The sequence below is a fragment of the Solanum stenotomum genome, chromosome 5, assembly GCF_019186545.1.
Source record: "Solanum stenotomum isolate F172 chromosome 5, ASM1918654v1, whole genome shotgun sequence".
NCBI lineage: Eukaryota > Viridiplantae > Streptophyta > Magnoliopsida > Solanales > Solanaceae > Solanum > Solanum stenotomum.
Window position 1 is genome coordinate 32,220,600 of NC_064286.1, and position 21,612 is coordinate 32,242,211.

Genomic DNA, 21,612 nt, shown 5'->3' on the forward strand with positions numbered 1-21,612 from the left:
GTGGTATAATCTGTTTGGGTTGAAAGGGTCTCGTTTTTCCGGAAATTGATGATGAAAGGGCTGTCCTTTTTAATTATTGTGGCTGATTTGCGGTGTTGTGGGCATCTGTTTGTGCTAAAATTTTGGGATATTAGTTTAGTAAGGTAGTTGGGACGTTTCCACGGATTCGATTTTGAGATTCTAAGTGTGGGCCCCACAATCCCGTTTTAGACCCGATTTTGGGTCCGTCTCCGAAAAATATAATTTTAGTGTCAATATATTCGTAATGACGAGGTGATTAACCTTTTGTTAGTGGGGAAGCATTTGGAGACCGTTCGGAGAGGAAAAGATCCGGTACCGTGAGTTGGAGCACGCGTGATCGGCTTTCAGGTAGGCTATGGTTTTCTCTCGTGAGATTGAGCATGTTTAGGCAATTGTTTATTGATTTGCTTGAGTATGGAGGGGTTCGGGTGTCGAGCATGCTAAATTTCTATAATTCCTGCCTTAGACCTTATTTCGGGAAAGTGTTGGATTATGACAGCATGTCTCTTGATATTATTGAATAGCCATATCTGGTGGTGTATATGATAATATTGATTTGAAGTATGTTTGGCCTTAGTCTAGGCTTAGACTAGTGTTGCCATAGACTTGCGAGATTTCGGATGTCGTTGGGCAGTAGAACTTTTTCCGACGTCGTTTCGGACGGTTAGCTCCTTGTAGACTGATATAGCAGACTTGAGTCTGATAGTCGGTAACTCAGCTTATGACCTTGTATCCATAATGCCCTGCTTTTATATCGGCTACAAATACCCGGTTAAAGTCCGTGGTCTAGCTTACTCATTATTGGATACTTCCTCGGCGATTTGGGGTATATGAGGGTCGGACTAAAAGGATTATTTATGGTAATCGGTTTGGTGATATTTCCCGCGACGGATGGTTGGATATTGATTCTTAGCTACAGTACCCGGTTAGAGTCCGTGGTCCAGCTTACTTATTCCAGGTTTAGCTACAGTACCCGGTTCGAGTCCGTGGTCCAGCTTACCTGTGATCTGGTTTCAGCTACAGTACCCGGTTAGAGTCCGTGGTCCAGCTCATTTATGTCCAGGCTTAGCTACAGTACCCGGTTCGAGTCCGTGGTCCAGCTTACCTGTGATCTGGTTTCAGCTACAGTACCCGGTTAGAGTCCGTGGTCCAGCTCATTTATGTCCAGGCTTAGCTACAGTACCCGGTTCGAGTCCGTGGTCCAGCTTACCTGTGATCTGGTTTCAGCTACAGTACCCGGTTAGAGTCCGTGGTCCAGCTCATTTATGTCCAGGCTTAGCTACAGTACCCGGTTCGAGTCCGTGGTCCAGCTTACCTGTGATCTGGTTTCAGCTACAGTACCCGGTTAGAGTCCGTGGTCCAGCTCATTTATGTCCAGGCTTAGCTACAGTACCCGGTTCGAGTCCGTGGTCCAGCTTACCTGTGATCTGGTTTCAGCTACAGTACCCGGTTAGAGTCCGTGGTCCAGCTCATTTATGTCCAGGCTTAGCTACAGTACCCGGTTCGAGTCCGTGGTCCAGCTTACCTGTGATCTGGTTTCAGCTACAGTACCCGGTTAGAGTCCGTGGTCCAGCTCATTTATGTCCAGGCTTAGCTACAGTACCCGGTTCGAGTCCGTGGTCCAGCTTACCTGTGATCTGGTTTCAGCTACAGTACCCGGTTAGAGTCCGTGGTCCAGCTCATTTATGTCCAGGCTTAGCTACAGTACCCGGTTCGAGTCCGTGGTCCAGCTTACCTGTGATCTGGTTTTAGCTACAGCACCCGGTTAGAGTCCGTGGTCCAGCTCACTTATGTCCAGGCTTAGCTACAGTACCCGGTTCGAGTCCGTGGTCCAGCTTACCTGTGATCTGATTTCAGCTACAGCACCCGGTTCGAGTCCGTGGTCCAGCCCACCCGTGCCCGACCTTTGGCTACAGCACCCGGTTCGAGTCCGTGGTCCAGCCCATATAGGTTGACTCATTAGCTATAGTACCCGGTTCGAGTCCGTGGTCCAGCTTGCACGTGGTGTATTCCCAATTCCTCACTAAAGCTTCAGTTTAGTCTTGATTACTCTCATCTGTAGGTTGAGGTTTTGGAGGTTGGAGAGATTCCGGTTAAAGTCCGGGACGTAATGAGATCTTGGAATATGATTGGGAATGGTTCAGTTACAAGTCCGGAAATTGGTAATATTGTGATAGACCTTCTAGCTCCATTATTTTACTTCAACTGTCAGTCCATCTGCCGGGCTTATGGGGGTCCGTGCAGGTGGTTTCTTTTATTGTGCACGAGCGTACCCGTCGGGTTTATGGGAGCCCGGCGGAGTTAGTTAGATTGCTTGTCTTTGTTGCCTGTACGCTCGTGTACATACCCCCCATTTACTACTCTTTGCACTTGATGTGACCCTTTATTTGCATTTCAGTTTACTTTTGCTTATCTTGCTCAGTCGGCCGATGATGCCTACTGGGTACCTGTTGTTTTGGTACTCATGCTACGCTCTGCATCTATTTTGTGATGCAGGTCCGAGCACTAGTAGCCAGCGTTGATCGAGCTTGGAGTAGACTTATCTGGAGACGGGGGTGAGCACACGGCGTTCTGTACTATTTCGGTCTCCATCTGTATATATAGACTTGTCTTCTTCCCTTCGAGACAGTCCAGTCTCTGTTGTCCAGTTTTGGGACTTGTACTCATTTTGTAGTAGCTCTGTACTAGTGACTTCCAGGTTCTGGGAGGGATCTTTATTTGTATATAAGTTTTTGGTTTGCGTCCGCCTGTTTATATTGTTATTTGCCTACTCTTGTTTGATTTCTACCCTCAGACCCATTACTTGTTGTTCCGGGTTACGGGTTGGCTTACCTACTGGTGGGTTATAGTAGGTGCCATCATGACTTGAGAAATCGGGTCGTGACAAAACATTATGAACGAAGAATGTTGCAAACAAGATACCGACATCGTCGAAGAGTAAAAGGTAGGGTGGAAAAAACATAGATAATCAAAGAAAAGACTATGCAAGTTTCCTAATTTAGTACATAAAATTGCTTTCTACCTGTCATATTGGATTTTGAGCTAATTTTGTCTCATTTAAGATAAATAAAATTTGTATGGACTGATCCAATTAGACCAGTCCCTTTAGGTTTTTTTTTTTTTTGCTTTAACCGTATTGTTTGTTTGATTATTAATAAAAATCTAGCCCTTGTGACTACAATTAAAAAAAACAAATCTCATATGAAAGATAATATAAAAAATATTATTGCCATGTTAAAAACTATTTAAATTAAAAATGTGTTCAATTTAAACTCTACATCACATCAATAATTTCTCTTATATATTTATCCTTTTCAAATGGGCATTTCAACGAGAAATGTTAAATATCATTTTATTAGGGATGAAATTCTTTACACAATTTTGTTTTTGCAGTTTATAATTAAGGTTGGTGAAAGATTATGCAAATTATATTATAAAAGTATTGATGTCTATTTCTCCTAATGAAATTAATTCGGTAAAAAATCTTTGATGTATTTAATTGATTCCTAAACTATTTATGTATCTTTCTTTGAGCCAAAGAAATTAAAATTCCAAAAAAAACATCTTTCAATCATATAACCATCAACACCAAGTCATGATTATATTATGAAAAACAAAGACAAAGTAAATGAAAATCACAATTTCAAAACCCTAATTAATCAAACTAAATGAAAGTCATGCAAATAAAAAATTATTTTTTCAAGCCCTAGCATTAATACATTGTAGAGTTCTATTTTTACTCACATCATACCTGAATCAAAACCCAATATGCATAAATCATAACCATTATGTCAAAAATAATTCAAACTTGAATAATCAAGAAATATTGATGTTATGGCTAACTTGCAATTCGAAATAGAAAACTCAAGCAATTAGAGAGTAGAAGAACATGAGAGAATGCATGTATGTAGAATAGAATAATAAAGAAGAAAAGAAAACAATAGGTCAGGATGAAAGGTACGGTTAAATTATAAAATTTTGTGTGGAGAGATGCGGTGGTTGGAGGCATAAAGCGCACCTGATAATTTGTCAAAAACCATTATGAAAATACCCTTTAACTACACTATATTCCATTTCATAAGTATGCAGATGTTTAAGAACGAGTTTGAAGGACTGAAAATTTCTAAAGAGTGTGAAGGTGATACATTATTATGATCAGTAGAAAATATATTTTAAGTGATACAAGGCAAATAAAATTGAATATTCAAAGTGAATGGACCTTGTTATTTTACCAGGAATGATTTTTTTTTTTTTACAGGATTTTGTTATTTTATTTATTAAAGTTGGTGAAAAGGTTATGCCAACTATAAGAGCATTCATGTCTATTTCACCAAATAAAACTAGTTCAACATAAAAAAATATATAATGTATTTAATCAATATCTATCTTTTCTTTTCTCGAACTAAGCAGTATCATAATATATAATTAATTATACGAAAGTGTGACTTCTCTAAAAGTTAAATTTTTAGATTAGATATACATTCACATAGTTCGACATTAGAGTAGACAAAAATATTATGCTCGAGTACTTTCACCGTAAACTTTAATTTCATGTATTTGAAACAAGAAAAATAATCAACCCGACATATGAGGGGAATTTTTAAAAATATTGAATATATCTAAAAGTTTAGTGAAACATCAATATCACTCATCGCTTGAATTTTTTGCTTCCTTAGATTACATAGGAAAAATGAACAGTACCGACATTTCCTTGTTTGATTATTTCAAATTGTTGAAAGCTTAAAGGCAATAAAAAAAATTACACTCCTTGTAGAAAAATTATAACGCAAATAGGTAATATACATGTATTATATGTTGAATTATATAAAAACAAATTCACCTGCTTAGTTCTTTATATTCTAATATTAAATTATGTTACCATGTTTCTGATAATTTTTTTAAAAAAATAATAATTTACAATCGAATATGTACATATGTCATGCATTTGTACCTTAAATTTGTTAGTACAAGATATATATGATAATAATACATACTACTTACAATTATTATTTTTTTGGTTTCTTAGTCTAAAGTATTATATACTCTTGCATTTCTTGCGTCATTTTTAGTGAATGATAAATATGATTCTTGGAACAACAAAAATGTCATGTTTTTGTATCTCTAATTTGCTAGCACACGATATAAATGATAATAAAACATACTACTTACTATTATTATGTTTTTTTTTAGTTTCTTAAACTAAAGTACTCATGCATTTCTCACGATTTTTTACTGAATAATTATGATGATTCTCGAAACATTAAATATGTCATGCTTTTATATATTTAATATGTTGGCACGAATTATATCTTATAATAAAACATACTATTTGATATCATTATATTTTTTCGTAGACTAAAGTACTCATGCATTTTTTTACTGAATAATAATGATGATTCTTGGAAAAATAAAAATAGCATGCTTTTGTATTACTAAATTGTCAGCACACATTATATTTGATAATAAAACATACTACTTGCTATCATTATAATTTTTTTGTTACTTTACTCTAAAGTATTCATGCATTTCCAGTTTAATATTTTGCTGAATAATAATTTTTATCCTTGGAACAACAATAAATACAGATACTTCTTGGAGCTTCTAGAAATTTTAGTAAAATATATTTTGAAACTGTTTTATTAATTAAATATTTATATAATTCCAAACTTAATATTTAAGTTAAATATTTAAAGAATATGATAAATTTTCAAAAAACAATTTATATCTAGAACTATCTATTTACTAGTATAAATCTGTGTGATCTTAATCAGTTGTAACCAAGCTAGTTCAAAAACGCTTTATTCAATAATAAAGTTCTCCTGCCCAAAATCCTCATTCTCATTCATGGATACTTTTCTTTTCACTACCCAAAACATGAAAATTTTGAAGAATTAAAAGTCTCATGTTTTTATAGCTTTATTGCCAGGCAAAGGTAAAATTAGTTCATGTCTTCAATTTTTTAAACAATTAATCAATTTAGGCATTGGAGTCACTTTAACCACAAGCCTATCAGCTTTCAGTAAAATAAAAAAACTCTCAAATGTTGAATGATTAAGCTTTTCTCCTTTTTGATGGCTATGATGGAAAATTTGAGTTAACTTCAGTTGATGAGTTCCATTTGTTCTATTCTTATGTAAAGTTTCGCGAGTCAAAATTCATTTTCAATTTGATCCAATCAAATGCAAAAAAAGGTACCCCTTTTTCACATGTGATTTGCACTATTATCATGGAATGGGTTAGTTTAGTGGCTAAAAAAACTAATGTTCCATCTACATTATTTTGGATCCAAGCTGCCACAGTTTTTGATGTTTACTATTACAGATTCACAGACTATTATAATTATTTCAAAAACTGTGATGCTAAGGATAAAATAATAGAATTACCAGGATTTCCACAACTTAATCCAATTGTTTTCCTTCTTTTGTGTTTGATGAAGTGGAGAGTAGCAACAGGGCAGTTCAGTCTATTAAAAGGCTAATTAAAATGTTGAATAGCGAAGAAAATCCAAGAGTTCTTGTTAACACTTTTGATGCTTTGGAATTTGATACTTTGAAAATTTTAAAGCATGTGACTATGGTGGGAATAGAACCTTCAATTCGTTTAATATTTCTTGATGATGATACTTTTCTAGCTGATATGATTGAGATTAGTTCAAAGAATTATATGGATTGGTTGAACTCAAAGGATAAGGGAACAGTTATCTACATAGCATTTGATAGTTACTTCGAAATATCAAGTCAGTTGATGGAGGAGATTGGTCATGGATTGCTGAAATGTGGGAGGCCATTTCTATTGGTGATTAGGGAAGGAAAAGACGGGGATAAGATGGAGGACAAGTTGAGTTACAAAGACGAACATGAAAAGCAGGGGAAGATAGTAAGTTGGTGCTTGAAAGTGCCAGTTCTAAAATACCCTTCTATTGGTTGTTTTTTTTACTCACTGTGGATGGAATTCAACTTTGAAGAGCACATAATCTGAGGTACCTATCGTGGCATGTCCGCTTTGGAACGATCAATTCTGTAATGCAAAACTCATTCAAGATCTTTGGAAGAATGGTGTTAGAGTTAATGTCGGCAAAGGTAGTGTCGTAGAAAGAGATGACTTCAACAGATGTATCACAATCACGATGGGAGGTGGTGAAGAAGGAAAAGAATTGAGAAATGCCAAGAAATGGAGTGATTTAGCTAAGGAAGCTATTTAGAAAACTGACACATCAAGTGTGAATCTCAAGGCTTTTGCTAATGAGATTTTACTTAGTCATAATGAGTACTAAATCACTCATGAATAGATGTCTTTAATAAAACAGCTAGTAATCAATTTAGGCTTTTTTAAGAGCTTGTTCTCTGTAACTAAATAAATAGTGAATTTCTTCAAAATTATTTATAATGAAATATTTTTTTTAGTTTATGAAAGAATTATTTTAATTTCTTCCTCACTTTAAACTTTTAAAAAAGATTTCTGTCATTAATATCTTATCTTTTCACTTTTAATTTTTTTAGAACGTTATGTTTTTTTTAAAGAAAAAATTAATGAAAGTGTCTTTTAATTTTAACGTTTTATTTTTTATGTTTTATTTAATTTTCTTCACTTATTTTAATATCCTTTCTAAATTAACTTCTTTTAAATACAGGACTTTTGTAATAAAAATTTAAATCAAATCACAAGGAAAGACAAAGAAAATAAAAAGAGTAAATAAAATCAATAGAAAAATAAAAGAGAAAAACAATGAATGAAGGTAAAAAAAAATTGAAAAGTTCAAAAAACAACTCACATGTGTTTTAACTTAATCTAAATACAAGATAAAGAAAATAAAAAGATATAAAAGAATTATTTTTAAAATAAATAAATAAAAAGTTTTAAAAAACATTTAATTATTTTTTAAAACAATTATTTACACACGTGTGTACAAACATAACAGACACGTGTGTACAAACATAACAAACTTATTTGGTCGAAGGTGTCACGTCAGTACAAAATGTGCACGAATATAAGAAAAATGAGTTCGAGGGATAATAGGACCCTAATTAATTTAAGGTATGTCACTAGAATTTCGATCATAGTTCAGGAGGGGTACTTATGCATTATCCCTTATTTTCTTAAAAAATAAATTTATAATCGAACATGTACTTATGTCATGCTTTTGTAATTCTAATTTGTTAGCACATGTTTGTCACGACCCAACCCATCGGGCCGTGCGGGTACCTACGTACTACCACCTAAGTAGGAGAACCCTCGTATCCCAATAATTAAAAACATGCAGAAAATTAAATAAAACGAAAATAAAGTGTACTAGCGATATTTTATAATTAGAATTCCTTTAACACAATTTTGGTTAAGAGTTGTAAAGTAATAAACACCCCAAGGATCTAGTCTAAAAAGGTACAAGAGCTACTAAGAGTACCACTGGACATAATAAATAAAGACACAACTCCCACCATGCGGAAGGAAAGATAGAAGCTGCTAGAGAATTTCTTCGTCTTTACCTAATAAAACATCACCAACCTGCATTTAGACTATGTCAAAAGACAAAGCAAGAGTAGTATCAGTACAAAACACACGTGCTGGTAGGCATCATCGGTCAACCCGATGCCCACCACGTAACATAAGAAACCAACTAGTAAGATCATGAAATCAACCACTCGCTTCTCCACCTATACTCTTTTTTGAAATACCTCGGGGTTACACTAATACCCTTACTACTAACCACCCTCTCGGTCAACCTACTTACTAGGTTCTTGATCATAGCCTAACCATTCTAGCATATAGAAAAGTCCCCACATAGAATTACAACATTCCGACTAACCACTCATGTCATACCCTTACTTTCTCTTCATATTACTCAGCCATGGCCACATAGTACCTTAAGTCAAGCTTTCTAACCACTAAACACAAATCCATTTCTCCAAAGTGAAATCTGCCTAAGCACTTACTTCACGTACACTATCCCTACTTTTCACCCTTGCAACACATCAACAACCCTTGCTATCAATTATTCGACCCTTGAACCCTTGGCCTTTCAAATTTATTCGACAACACGATACGCAACAAGTTCACTCGACACCAAAGAACAGTCAGATATAAGTCCTCATAAACATATAATCACTCCAGGGAATCACAATATCATTATTATTACGAACAAGGATCAATTTCACAATTCTCAATCATCACAGTTATATCAAATCATTGGTCCTCTCATGGAACCCAAACCCAAACTGTTAGCATATCGGAAGGTGGTACCCGATGCAATGATTATGCCAGAACATGGCAACCGATCCCATAATTATGCCGGAACGTGGCAACCGATCCAAGTAAGTTATGTCGAAACGTGGCAACCGATTCATTCAACACACCACAATCACAATCACAATCACAAGTATTTTCTTAAGTTCATACATTTTAGTCATGATCATGGTATTCATCATCCCTCTATCTCCTTTGCTACAGGTGTGATCAATAATGCAACATTCACATACACGTATGTATCATAATGAAGCAAGAACAAACATACATCACACAATCATAGGATCACAACCATCACCTAACCCTAGATCATCATCTAAGGCTTCTTCCTAAGATTTAGCCATATTTTGTTCAATGCACGAGGGCCTACGCATAATTATACCGTTGATTTACATATATTACGCGCTGAACACAGATTTATAACTACTAAATTCATAAAACCTAGCCAACCTGGGCTCCAAGCAGCTACACAGAGTTATTGACTTCGATTCCTATTTTCCGGGCTTCATGACGGTGAATTTGGCCAAGAATTTGCAAGATATCACCATCCTCACACTAGAAATCTCCTTTTTCTTCCTTCCCGAGCTTAGAGCAGCTTTCTGAGGGTTTCTAGGGTGTTTTACGACTAATTTTGGTATTTTAGGAAGAAGGAAAAAATAGAATTTTGCGTTATTTGCATTCTGTCTCTCCTATCCCACTCTGGCACCAACTTACTCCGCCCTGGCACCGCCGCCCTAGCGGCAACTGGCCCGCTCTGGCTGGACAATGGCCCAAAAATTTCCCAAATTTTTGTTTATCTTAAATAACGACGGTCTGGGTCGTTACTACGTTATATCTAATAATAAAGCATACTATTTGCTATCTTATTAGTCTAAAGTACTCACACATTTCTTGTGTTATTTTTTGGTTAATAATAAAGTCGATTCTTTGTATACCAAAGAATTCCAAATACTTCTTGGAACATCAAAAAAGTTTTAGTAAAATATCTTTTGATATATTTTTATTTAATAAAATTTATATAATCTCAAAACTTAAATATTTAAGGTAGATGTTTAATGAATATGATAAAAATTTTAGATTTTTTTAATCTAAAACCATCTATATAGTAGTGTAAGTATGTGTTACCTTATTCAGTTGTAACCAAGCTAGTTCAAAAAAGATTTCTCCTTTACAAAGTTCTCCTTTCCAAAATCCTCAATTTCCTTCATAAATAACCCTCTTTTCACTACTCAAAACATGAAAATTTTGAAAAATGAAAAATCTCATGTTCTTATAGCACTATTCTCAGGCCAAGGATAAATTAATCAATGTTTTCAATTTTCTAGACTATTAAACAATTTAGGTGTTGAAGACACTTTAACCACAAGTCTATCTGGTTTTAGTAAAAGTAAAAAAAAACACTCAAACGTGGACGAAATAAGTCGTTTTCCTTTCTCTGATGGTTATGATGTAAAATTCTAATGAAGTTCAATTGATGAGTTCCATTTGTTCTATTTTTCTATAAAGTCTCATTGGTCAGAAGTTATATTCAATTTAATCCAATCAAATGCAAATAGAGGTACCCCTTTTTTTCACATGCCGTCAGTATTATTATGGAAAGGACTGAATTAGTGGCAAAAAGAATCAATATCCCATCTACATTATTTTTTTATCCAACCAACCACAGTTTTTAGTGTTTACTATTACAGATTCATAGATTATTCTGAATATTTTAAAAACTGTGATGATAAGGATAAAACAATAAAGTTACCATGTTTGACACCACTTAGTCCAATTGATGTTCCTTCTTTTGTGTTTGATAACATTGAGCGTAAAAATTGGGCAGTTAAGTATATTAAAAGACAAATTGAAATGTTGAATACTGAAGAAAATTCAAAAGTTTTTGTGGACATTTTGATGCTTGGAGGAATGGGACTACGGTAAGATTGGGCCTTTAATCCCTTAAAAAAAGTATGATAATAGTTTTCGAGCTGATATGATTGAGATTAGTTCGACGAATTATATGGATTGGTTGAACTTAAAGGATAAGGGATCAGTTGTCTACATATCATTTGGTAGTTACTCCGAGATATCAAGTCAATTGATGGAGGAGATTGGTCTAGGGTTGTTGAAATGTGGGAGCCATTTTTATAGGTGATTATGGAAGGGCATGACGGGGATAAATGGAGGACAAGTTGAGTTGCAAAGATTAACTTGAAAAGCAGGGGAAGATAGTGAGTTAGTGCTCGCAAGTGGAAGTTTCGAAACACCCTTTTGTTAGTTGTTTTCGTACTCATTGTGGATGAAATTTGACTTTGTAGAGCATAGAAACTGAGGTACCATCTCTATGGCTAAGGGCCCGATTTGTCCTTCTTCCCACAAGAATACTAGCCCTTCATTCTATTCCATACAACCTCGGTGGACATCTATTTTTCAATTCCATAAACCTTTAAGCTCCATTTTTTATAAGGCCTAAAGTGTAACGATCGGTTCCCGTAGTTATAGAAAAGCCAATGGAGAAAAATTTTAGGCTGGAAAACTTTTTCGTAATAACTTAGAATTTCCCAAACTAGTCCAGATTTGTATGAAATCAGAGTCAGTAAGGTCTACAGAAATCTGGTAACAATTGGGTGATCTAATTATGATGTTGATCACATGATTAGATAGTTAAGACGTTAAGGAAACCGTACGACTTTAGGGAATTCAATTCGGGAGAGTAGAACTACCGAAACTAATCTTAGCATGAACATGTAGTTTCTGAGTGTCATGGGTTGAAGGTGTGTTGTGAAATGGGGATTTGGAATTCTTAAATTTGCTCAATGTTTCTGTGCAATCCGCTAAGGAGGGATTTTCCCGCCAGGTCAAGGCCAATGTAGCGGGGTGAAGACCACTGTGGCGGGACAGACGCGACTTAAGTCGAAAATAAACTCCAAGAACATTATATTCTGCACTTTCAACTTTGAGAGCTATGAGACGACACCAGGCAAGTTCTTGACCATTTTTCACCATTCTTAAGGCTAAAGGTAAGGTTTTAACTCCCCGAATCCATTTTTTTGATCCGTAGAATGTAAACTAGTGGGTAATTCTCGATGGTGGAGGGTTTTGATCTTGAAATTATGGTGGAAAAATCCTTAATCTGGGTTTGGGGATCAAGGGTTTAACCTAGGATTGATATTATTGTTTATAATCTGGGTAATTAGGTGTTGTTTATTGATCCTCTCACTATTATGATTGTTTGCAGACCAAGAAAAAGCAAAAAGAATCCGAAAAGGGTAGAATCAAGTTTCTTAGGGGATTCAAGCTTTATTTGAGGTAGGTGTTTGTTGTGATTTCATGTTGTGTGATATATGTTTGTCCTTACTTCATTATGATACATGTATGTATGTGAATTTTGCATTATCGATCACACTAATAGTAAATGAGGATAGACGGATAATTGAGTGCCATGAATCATGACTTGACTGTATGATTATAAGAATATACTAGCGATTGTGATTTTGGAGTTTTTAATGGATCGGGTGTTGCGTTTTGACACATTAACTAGGATCGGTTGCCACGTATCAGCAAAAATATTGGAATGGGTGTCACGATCTGACACGCTCTTGGAACAGGTACCACGTACCGCTACACTAACATTTGAGTGTGGGTTCCATTAGAGGACCATTGAAATAACATAATTGTGTAAATTGAGAATTGTGAAATTGAGCGTTATTCGTAAATGATATTGATATTGTATATGTTCGGTGTATGCATGTTATTATTATTTTGTAATGGCTTATGTATGTTGCACTTAGTGGGAGAGTCGTGTGATCCTACCAGTACACTGTGGTTGTGTACTGATACTACACTTTCTCTTTCTTTGTTGAGTACAGGGCATCTTCAAGCGCCTATTGACAAACCTCGCTTAGAAGATCAGTGCTCGATCGAATTCAAGGGTATGCCAGTTCTTTCGAGCTGCCATGAGTTCTCTCTTCATTTATGTCAACATTTCAGACTTAGACTAGTACATTAGGATTATCTTATGCTTAACTGGATTGTACCCATTTTCTTAGACTTGTTGAACTTTAGATGTTTTGGTACATTAACTTTCAGGTTATAGGTATTATTCCGCATTTGTTTTGATTAGACTTTTGTTTGGAGTTTATGGGAACTCACTATTACTTTTCCTTAGCATTTAAACCTGCTTCAGTGAGATTAAATGCCTTAGTTTTTCATTGAGTTGTTTAGTTTGGGTTGTAGTAATGGTTTTCCCACCAGAGGGTTAGTTTGGGTGCCAATCACGATGGTCTGGGTCGTGACAAGATGGTATCAGAGCCTAGATTCATTTATCTCTATGTACCTAAATGGGTCTAGTAGAGTCTTATGAAATGGTACAGTGACATTTGTACATTTCTTCTAGAGGCTATAGGACTTTAGGAGATCTCTCTGTTTTCTCTTGTCTCCTTTCATGATATAACTCGATTCCAATTGGTATCTGATGATTCAAATAGGTATATAACCTTCTCCACTCTTCTATCCGCAGATGATTAATACTAGGTTCAACGACGTTAGGCCCGTAGCTCCCGTCAACGCTCCTTCTGAGGAATCTGCAGCAAGAGGTCGCGATCGAGGCAGGGGTAGAGGAAGAGCTAGAGGTAGAGGATGAGGAATGGTGGCATCTACTAGGGATGGAGCACCAGTTGAGAATGCTCCCAGAAATGAGGCTACTCCTGTGCATCATGAAAAGGTAGAGGAGAATATAAAGGTTGAGAATGAGGAAAATGTTGGATAAGAGGAAGAGGTGCAAGCTGAGACTATAGGTATTCCTACCTTAGACCCAGTGTTAGCTCAACATATTATGTCATTCTTGAAAGGATTAGTTGGTCCGGGAGTGCTTCTTTCTATTCAAGCAACTCAAGCTCCCGTCAATCCCCTTATTGCTATTATTGTCCCCAAGGTGGGTGTAATTATAGGTAATCATGCTTTGTTCAATCCTTTGTTGGGTCCTGTTATGACGAGTAATGAGTGTGAGATGTTGACTAAGGTTTTGAAATTGAAACCGCCTGTGTTTCATTGTTCTGAGAGAGAGGATGCCTATGAGTTTATCCTAGATTTCTATGAGAGGCATCATAAGTTGGGAATTGTCCATCAGCATGGAGATGAGTTTGTGACTTTACAGCTTCAAAGTGAGGATAAGCAATGGTTGAGAGCTTATGTGGAATGCAGATTTTCAGTTTTACCGCCACTCACTTGGACCTAGTTTAATGCTCTATTCTTGGAGAAGTATGTGCCTCGAACTTTGAGAGATCGTAAGAAGGATGAGTTCATGGTTTTGGCGCAAGGTGGTGTGTATGTTGCTGCTTATGAGGCCAAGTTCCATGCTTTGTCTAAACATTTTATGCAATTGGTGACTACCAAGGAAGAGAGGATTTGTCTATTTGTTAAGGGACTAAATTCTGAGTTGCATGTATTGTCCGTTCTTATGACCTATGTAGGGAAAAGCATCAACAAGGTAACAGATTTTGTAAAGAAAGTGGAGGGGGTGAGGAGAGACGGTCAGGCTAAGGCATTGGCTAAGAAGGCCAACAATTCAGGCAACTTTCAGGGATCTTACACCAGAGGTTCAGGGAGGCCAACACTTGCAGCCCGGCCAATTCAGTCAGCTATGTCTGCTTCTACAGGTAATTACTCCAGGGAACCGCACCTTCAGCGAGCAGTAGGCCATCTTTTGATCGTACTTGCTATAACTATGATGAACCTAAGAATATAAGGAGAGATTATCCCCACCCGTACATGATGGATTCCGCACAGCAGTAGACTAGAGAAATGGTACCTGCGGGAAATGGTAATAATGGTAGAGGTCGTCCACAAGGTGGGCAAAGAGGAAATCAGTGAGGCTGCGGAGTTAGGGGAAATGGTAATGCATGCCTCGATACAATGCAACTAGATAGGGAAGTCACCCGTTATGATGACAGGGCTCAGTGGTATGCCTTTCTAGGCAAGACCGATGCGGATGCGTCTGACGTAATGATCACAGGTACTATTGTTGTCTGTGACAGGATGGCTAATGTGTTATTTGTTCCGGGTTCTACTTATTGTTATGTGTTTGTGCCATTTACCTCAAAATTTGTTGTGATTTGTGATATACTTGATCCCCCATCCATCTTCCAAATGTCATAGTCACCCCTATCTATCGTGCTTGTCCTATTTTGTTATGGGTTTTCAGACTTGGGATGATTTGCTGATTTCAGACTTTGATATAATCTTAGGCATGACTTGGTTGTCCCCCTATTATGTTGTGCTTAATTGTAATACTAAGTTTGTGACTCTAGAAATTTTGGGAAGGGAAAAGTCAGAGTGGGAAAGAGGTGTACAAGCCAAAGCAAGCTAAGATCATATCCTCCATTCGGGCTAGGAAACTGGTAGGACAGTGTTGTTTAGCTTATTTGTCTCATGTTTTGGATGTTGAGGTTGAGTCTCCTTCCATTGAGTCTATTCATGCGGTGTCAGCATATAGAGAAGTATTTCCTACTAATTTGCCTGGTATGCCATCTGATAGTGATATAGTTTTCCGCATTGATTTGGAACGTGGCACCCGCCCCATTTCTATCCCTCCATATCGCATGGCTCCAGCAGAACTAAGAGAGCTTAAGGCTCAAATCCAAGAACTTCTTGATAAATGATTTATTCATCCTAGTGCTTCCCCGTGGAGTGCTCCAGTCTTGTTTGTTAAGAAAATTGATGGTACTATGAAGATGTGTATAGATTACCGGTAATTGAATAGGGTCACCATTCGAAACAAGTACTCACTGCCTCGAATAGATGTTCTTTTTGACCAATTGTAAGGTGCATCAGTTTTCTCTAAGATTGATCTAAGGTTTGGTTACCATCAGTTAAAGATTAGGAATGGAGATGCGCCCAAGACGATGTTTAGAATCCAGTATGGGCACTATGAGTTTCTAGTTTTGTCGTTTGGGTTGACTAATGGGCCCGCTTCTTTTATGAGTTTAATTAATGAGGTGTTCAAGTCATTTCTTGATTCATTTGTTATAGTCTTTATTGATGACATTTTGGTCTATTCGAAAAGTGAGGAAGAGCATGCCGACCTTCTTCGTATTGTTCTGGGTGTTCTTGGGAAACAAAGGTTTTATGCAAAATTTTCTAAGTGTGAATTTTCGTTGACTGCGGTTGCATTTTTTAGGGCATGTAGTTTCAAAAGAATGGGTAATGGTAGATCCCCAAAATATTGAGGCGGTTAAGAATTGGGTTTAGCCTAGCGCTGCGACGGATGTTAGGATTTTTATGGGGCTCGCTAGCTACTATCGTCAATTTATGAAGAACTTTACTTTTATTGCCACTCACTTGACAAATTTGGCCAAAAAAGAGAAACCATTTGAATGGACTGAAAAATGTGAGGAGAGCTTTCAAAAGCTCAAGACTCTTTTAACCATAACACCTATCCTAACACTACTGGTGGAAGGTAAAGACTTTGTTGTTTATTGTGATGATTCACATTCCGGTTTGGGTGTTGTGTTAATGCATGATAAGAATGTTATAGCTTATGCATCACAACAGTTGAAGGTGCATGAGAGGAATTATCCAACACATGATTTGAAGTTGGCAGCGGTGGTGTTTACTCGGCGTCATTACATCTATGGTGTCAAGTGTGAAGTGCTTATTGATCATCGTAGCTTGCAACATGTTTTCACCCAAAAGGATCTGAATTTGAGACAACGAAGGTGGTGGAGTTACTCAAAGATTATTGTGTGACCATCCAATATCATCCGGGTAAGTTTAATATAGTGGCGGATGCACTAAGTCGAAAAGCAGTCAGTATGGGTTGTTTGGCTTGTTTGGGTGCAACTAAGCGACCTTTGGGTAAGGAAATCTAGACCTTGGAGTCTAAATTCATGCAGTTGGGCATCTTAGAAAAAGTTGAGGTCTTAGCTAGCATTGAGGTTAGGGCCACATTCATTGATAAGATCAAGGCCAAACAGTTTGAGGATGAAAATTTGAACGAGCTTAAGAAGAACCCTGCGATTGGTAAGGCACAAGAGGCCACTCTTGATGCAGAAGATGTTCTCAGTTTTAAAGAAAGGATTTGTGTACCTCGAGTTGATGACTTGATCCAGAATTTGTTGAAAGAATCCTATGGTTCGCGATATTCCATTTATCCAGGTGTGAACAAGATGCACCGAGATTTGAAACCAATTTATTGGTGGCCTGGTATAAAGAAGGGCATAGCGGAGTTTATGGCTAAGTGTCAAAATTGCCAACAAGTAAAGTATGAACATCAAAGGCCTGCAGGTTTGCTTCAAAGAATGTCAATTTTGGAATGGAAGTGGGAAAGGATAGCCATGGATTTTGTGGTTGGTCTTGCCAAGACTTTGGGGAAATTTGATTCTATTTGGGTAGTGGTTGACCGATTGACTAAGTCAGGCCACTTTAATTTGGTAAGAATAGATTATAATATTGAACGATTGGCTAAGGTGTATGTGAGAGAGATAGTGAGGTTGCATGGGGTGCCCCTCTCTATCATCTAAGACCGTGGTACGTAGTTTACCTCCAAGTTTTAGAGGATGTTACATGATGAATCGGGTACAAAACTCACTTTTAGTACATTTTTCCATCCACAGACAGACGGGCAGTAAGAGGGGACTATTCAAGTGTTAGAAGACATGTTGAGGGCATGTGTGATTGATTTTGGAGGGCATTGGGCTAAGTTCTTACCTTTGTGTGAGTTCTCCTATAATAATAGTTATCACTCCAGCATAGATATGGCACCGTTTGAGGTACTTTATGGGAGGGGATGTAGATCACCCATAGGGTGGTTCGAGGCTGGAGATGTGAAACCTTTGGGGGGGGGGGGGCGGTTGATTTAGTGAAGGATGTTCAAGTTAAGGTGATGAGTATTCAAGCTAAACTTTTAGCAGCCCAAAGTAGGCAGAAGAAGTATGCAGTCCATAAGGTAAAAGACATGGCATTTCAGACTATTGAGAATGTTCTTCTTAAGGTATCACCCATGAAAGGGGTGATGAGATTTGGAAAGAATGGCAAGCTAAGTCTGCGATACATTGGTCCCTTTGAGGTTCTTGAATGTGTTGGGCTAGTGGCTTATGGAGTGGCTTTAGCTCCTAACCTATCAGGAGTTCATCCGGTATTTCATGTGTCCATGTTGAAAAGATATCATGGTGACATGGATTACATAATAAAATGGGACTTAGTTGTATTAGACAAAGACCTTCAGTATGAGGAGGAACTGATTTAAATTCTTGATCGTGATGTCCGGAAACAAAGGACCAAGAAGATTAAGTCCGTGAAATTGCAATGGACACATCGTCCATTTGAGGAAGCTACTTGGCGAATCGAGAAGGACATGCGAGACAAGTATCCCCTATTGTTCGTCGATACAGGTACTACTCCATTCTCTCTTTAGCCTATTTATCCTAAGTTTGTCACTCGGGGACGAGTGATGGGAAAATTGGTATCTATTGTAACGGCCGGTTCCCATCATTATAGAAAAGACAAAGTGGAAAATTTTTGAGGTAGAAAACTTTTTCGTAGTAACTTGGAATTTCCCAACCTAGTCCAGATTTGGACGAAAGCGGAGTCAGTAAGGTCTAATGATCTAATTATCATTCTGATCACATCAGTAGATAGCTAAGACGTTAAGGAACCAGTATGACTTGACGAAATTGAATTTGGGTGAGTAGAACTCCCAAAACTGATCTTAGCGTGAACGGGTAATTTTTGAATGTCATGGGTTAAAGGTGTTTTGTGAAATGGGGGTTTGGAATTCTTATTTTTTCTCACTGTTTTCGTGCAAGCCGCTAAGGTGGAATTTCCCGCCAGGGCGGGACCGCTGTAGCGGGGTGAGGACCGTTGTGGTGGGACAGACAGGACTTAAGTCAGAAATAAACCCCAAAAATATTTTATTCTGCACATTTCGACTTCGAGAGCTAGGACACGACCCCATGCGAGTTCTTGACCATTTTTCACCATTTTTAAGGATAAAGGTAAGGTTTTAACTCCCTGAATCCATTTTTCGATTTGTAGAATGTAAACTAGTTGGTAATTAACAATGGGGGAGGGTTTTGATCTGGAAATAATGGTGAAAAAAACCTTAATCTGGTTATGGGGATCAAGGGTTTAAGCTAGGATTGATATTATTGTTTATAATCCGGGTAATTAGGTATTGTTTATTTATCCTCGCACTATTATGATTATTTGTAGACCAAGAACAAGGGAAAAAAATACGGAAAGGGAAGAACCAAGTTTCTTAGGGGATTCAAGCATTGTTCGAGGTAGGTGATGGTTGTGATATCATGTTGTGTGATATATGTTTGTTCTGTCTAAATTATGATATATGTATGTATGCGAATGTTGCATTATTGATCACACTAATCGTATATGAGGATAGATGGATAATTGAATGTCATAAATCATGACTTGATTGTATGATTATGAGAATATACATGTGATTGTGGCTTATTGAATGGATCGGGTGTTGCGTTACGACAAACTAACTTGGATCGGTTTCCACGTATCGGCATAAAAATTGGAACGGGTGTCACGATCCGACAAGATAACTTGGAACGCGTACCACGTACTTCTACACTAACAGTTTGTGTGTAGGTTACATGAGAGGACCATTGAATTGACATAATTGTGTAATTTGAGAATTGTGAAATTGAACGTTATTCGTAAATGATATTGATTTTGTATATGTTCGGTGTATGCATGTTATTATTATGTTGTAATGGCTTATGTATGTTGCACTTAGTGGAATAGTCGCATGATCCTACTAGTACACTATGGTTGTGTACTAATACTGCACTTGTTCTTTCTTTGTTGAGTACAGGGCATGTTCAAGCGGCTACTGACACACCTCGCTTAGAAGATCAATGATCAATCAAATTCAAGGTTGAGCCAGTTCTTCCGGGCTGCCATGAGTTCTCTCTTCGTTTATGTCCACATTTCGGACTTAGACTATTACATTAGGATTATCTTATGTTTAACTGAGTTATACCCATTTTCTTAGACTTGTTGAACTTTATATGTTTTGGTACATTGACTTTCAGGTTCTAGATATTATTCCGCATTTGTTTTGATTAGACTTTTGTTTGGAGTTTATGGGAACTCCTATTTTTTTCCTTAGCATTAAAACCTGCTTCCATAACTTTAAATGCCTTAATTTTCTGTTGAGTTGTTTAGTTTGGATTGTAGTAATAGTTCTCCCACCGGAGGGTTAGTGTGAGTGTCAATCACAATGGTCTGGGTCATGACATAAAGGCTAGATTGAACCTCTCTGAAAGGGATTATATTTCTAAGTGGAACTCTCTTTCAAAGATTTGATGATATTCACTTAACCGTAAATTCAATAACACTAATTACAAACCTAAAAAGAGGAAAGCATTGTCTACTCATATTGTCACACCAATAAAGATTTTTACCTTCTAAATAGAAAGAAAAATACTAACCTCAAAATTTACTTCTTCTTCTTTCATGTTTTAATTTCTAATAACCATGAATACGTAGGACTTCTATGTACAATACTAGCTTGCTAGTTGCTCTTTTTTTTTAAAAAAAAAATTAAATATGTGGAGTTGGTTGCTCCTTTATTTCAGTAATCTGAAAATATTTACAAAAACAGGCCCGTGAAGAACAGTCCAAAGCAATAATCTAAAATTGGAAATTGGATCCAATCCAAGTGGAAATGGAAATACAATAATATATTTGTTTCTGCATCACCTCTGCCTCTCTTACACACATATATTCTCCTGAAGCTTTGAGGAACAAGAATTTTATTCTTCTTATGTTGAGGAAAGTTTATGTGTGCCTCTTGTCGTCCTTCTCCTTCTTCTTTCTCAGCTCCCAGAAGTAAGTGTTTGTCCTGTGACCTTTCCATTTTGCAAACCCAGCTTCCTGATGTAATCTTCCTTTGCAGTGGTGTACTCCGATGGATACAACTTGCTAGTTGCTCTATTTAACAACTTGTGTCTAGTGTACATTTGAAAAACATTTTAACAACCCTCCTTTTTGGTATTCACCATTTTTGAATTTGTCACGACCCAAGGTATATATCCCCTAGGCGTAACTTTGCATATAGGACCCCGAGAGGCCCCATACAAGCCACTTAGCATTCATAACATAAGAAATAGAATGAAAAGAGATAAAGAAGTACATTGCAAGTCCAAAAGTTTTATAAAAGTAAAGAGGAAATCTAAACACTTGTCGCATTAGCCATCTAGTACATAAGAATGAAATTTGGTCCTAGCCCATACATAATGTGCAAAACTGAAAGTAAGAAGGAAAACTGGAAATAAAGAAAATCCTTCCTCGAAGCATGAGGACTCACCAAAGCCTCAAATCTCTCAAATCAACCCCTAGCCA

The 21,612-nt window shown here is 36.9% G+C and overlaps 1 pseudogene; it reads left to right on the forward strand.

Annotated features, from left to right (window-relative positions):
- The first annotated feature begins 6,504 nt into the window (after positions 1-6,504).
- Positions 6,505-7,222, forward strand: LOC125866175 (UDP-glycosyltransferase 75C1-like; annotated as a pseudogene).
- The last annotated feature ends 14,390 nt before the right edge of the window (positions 7,223-21,612 follow it).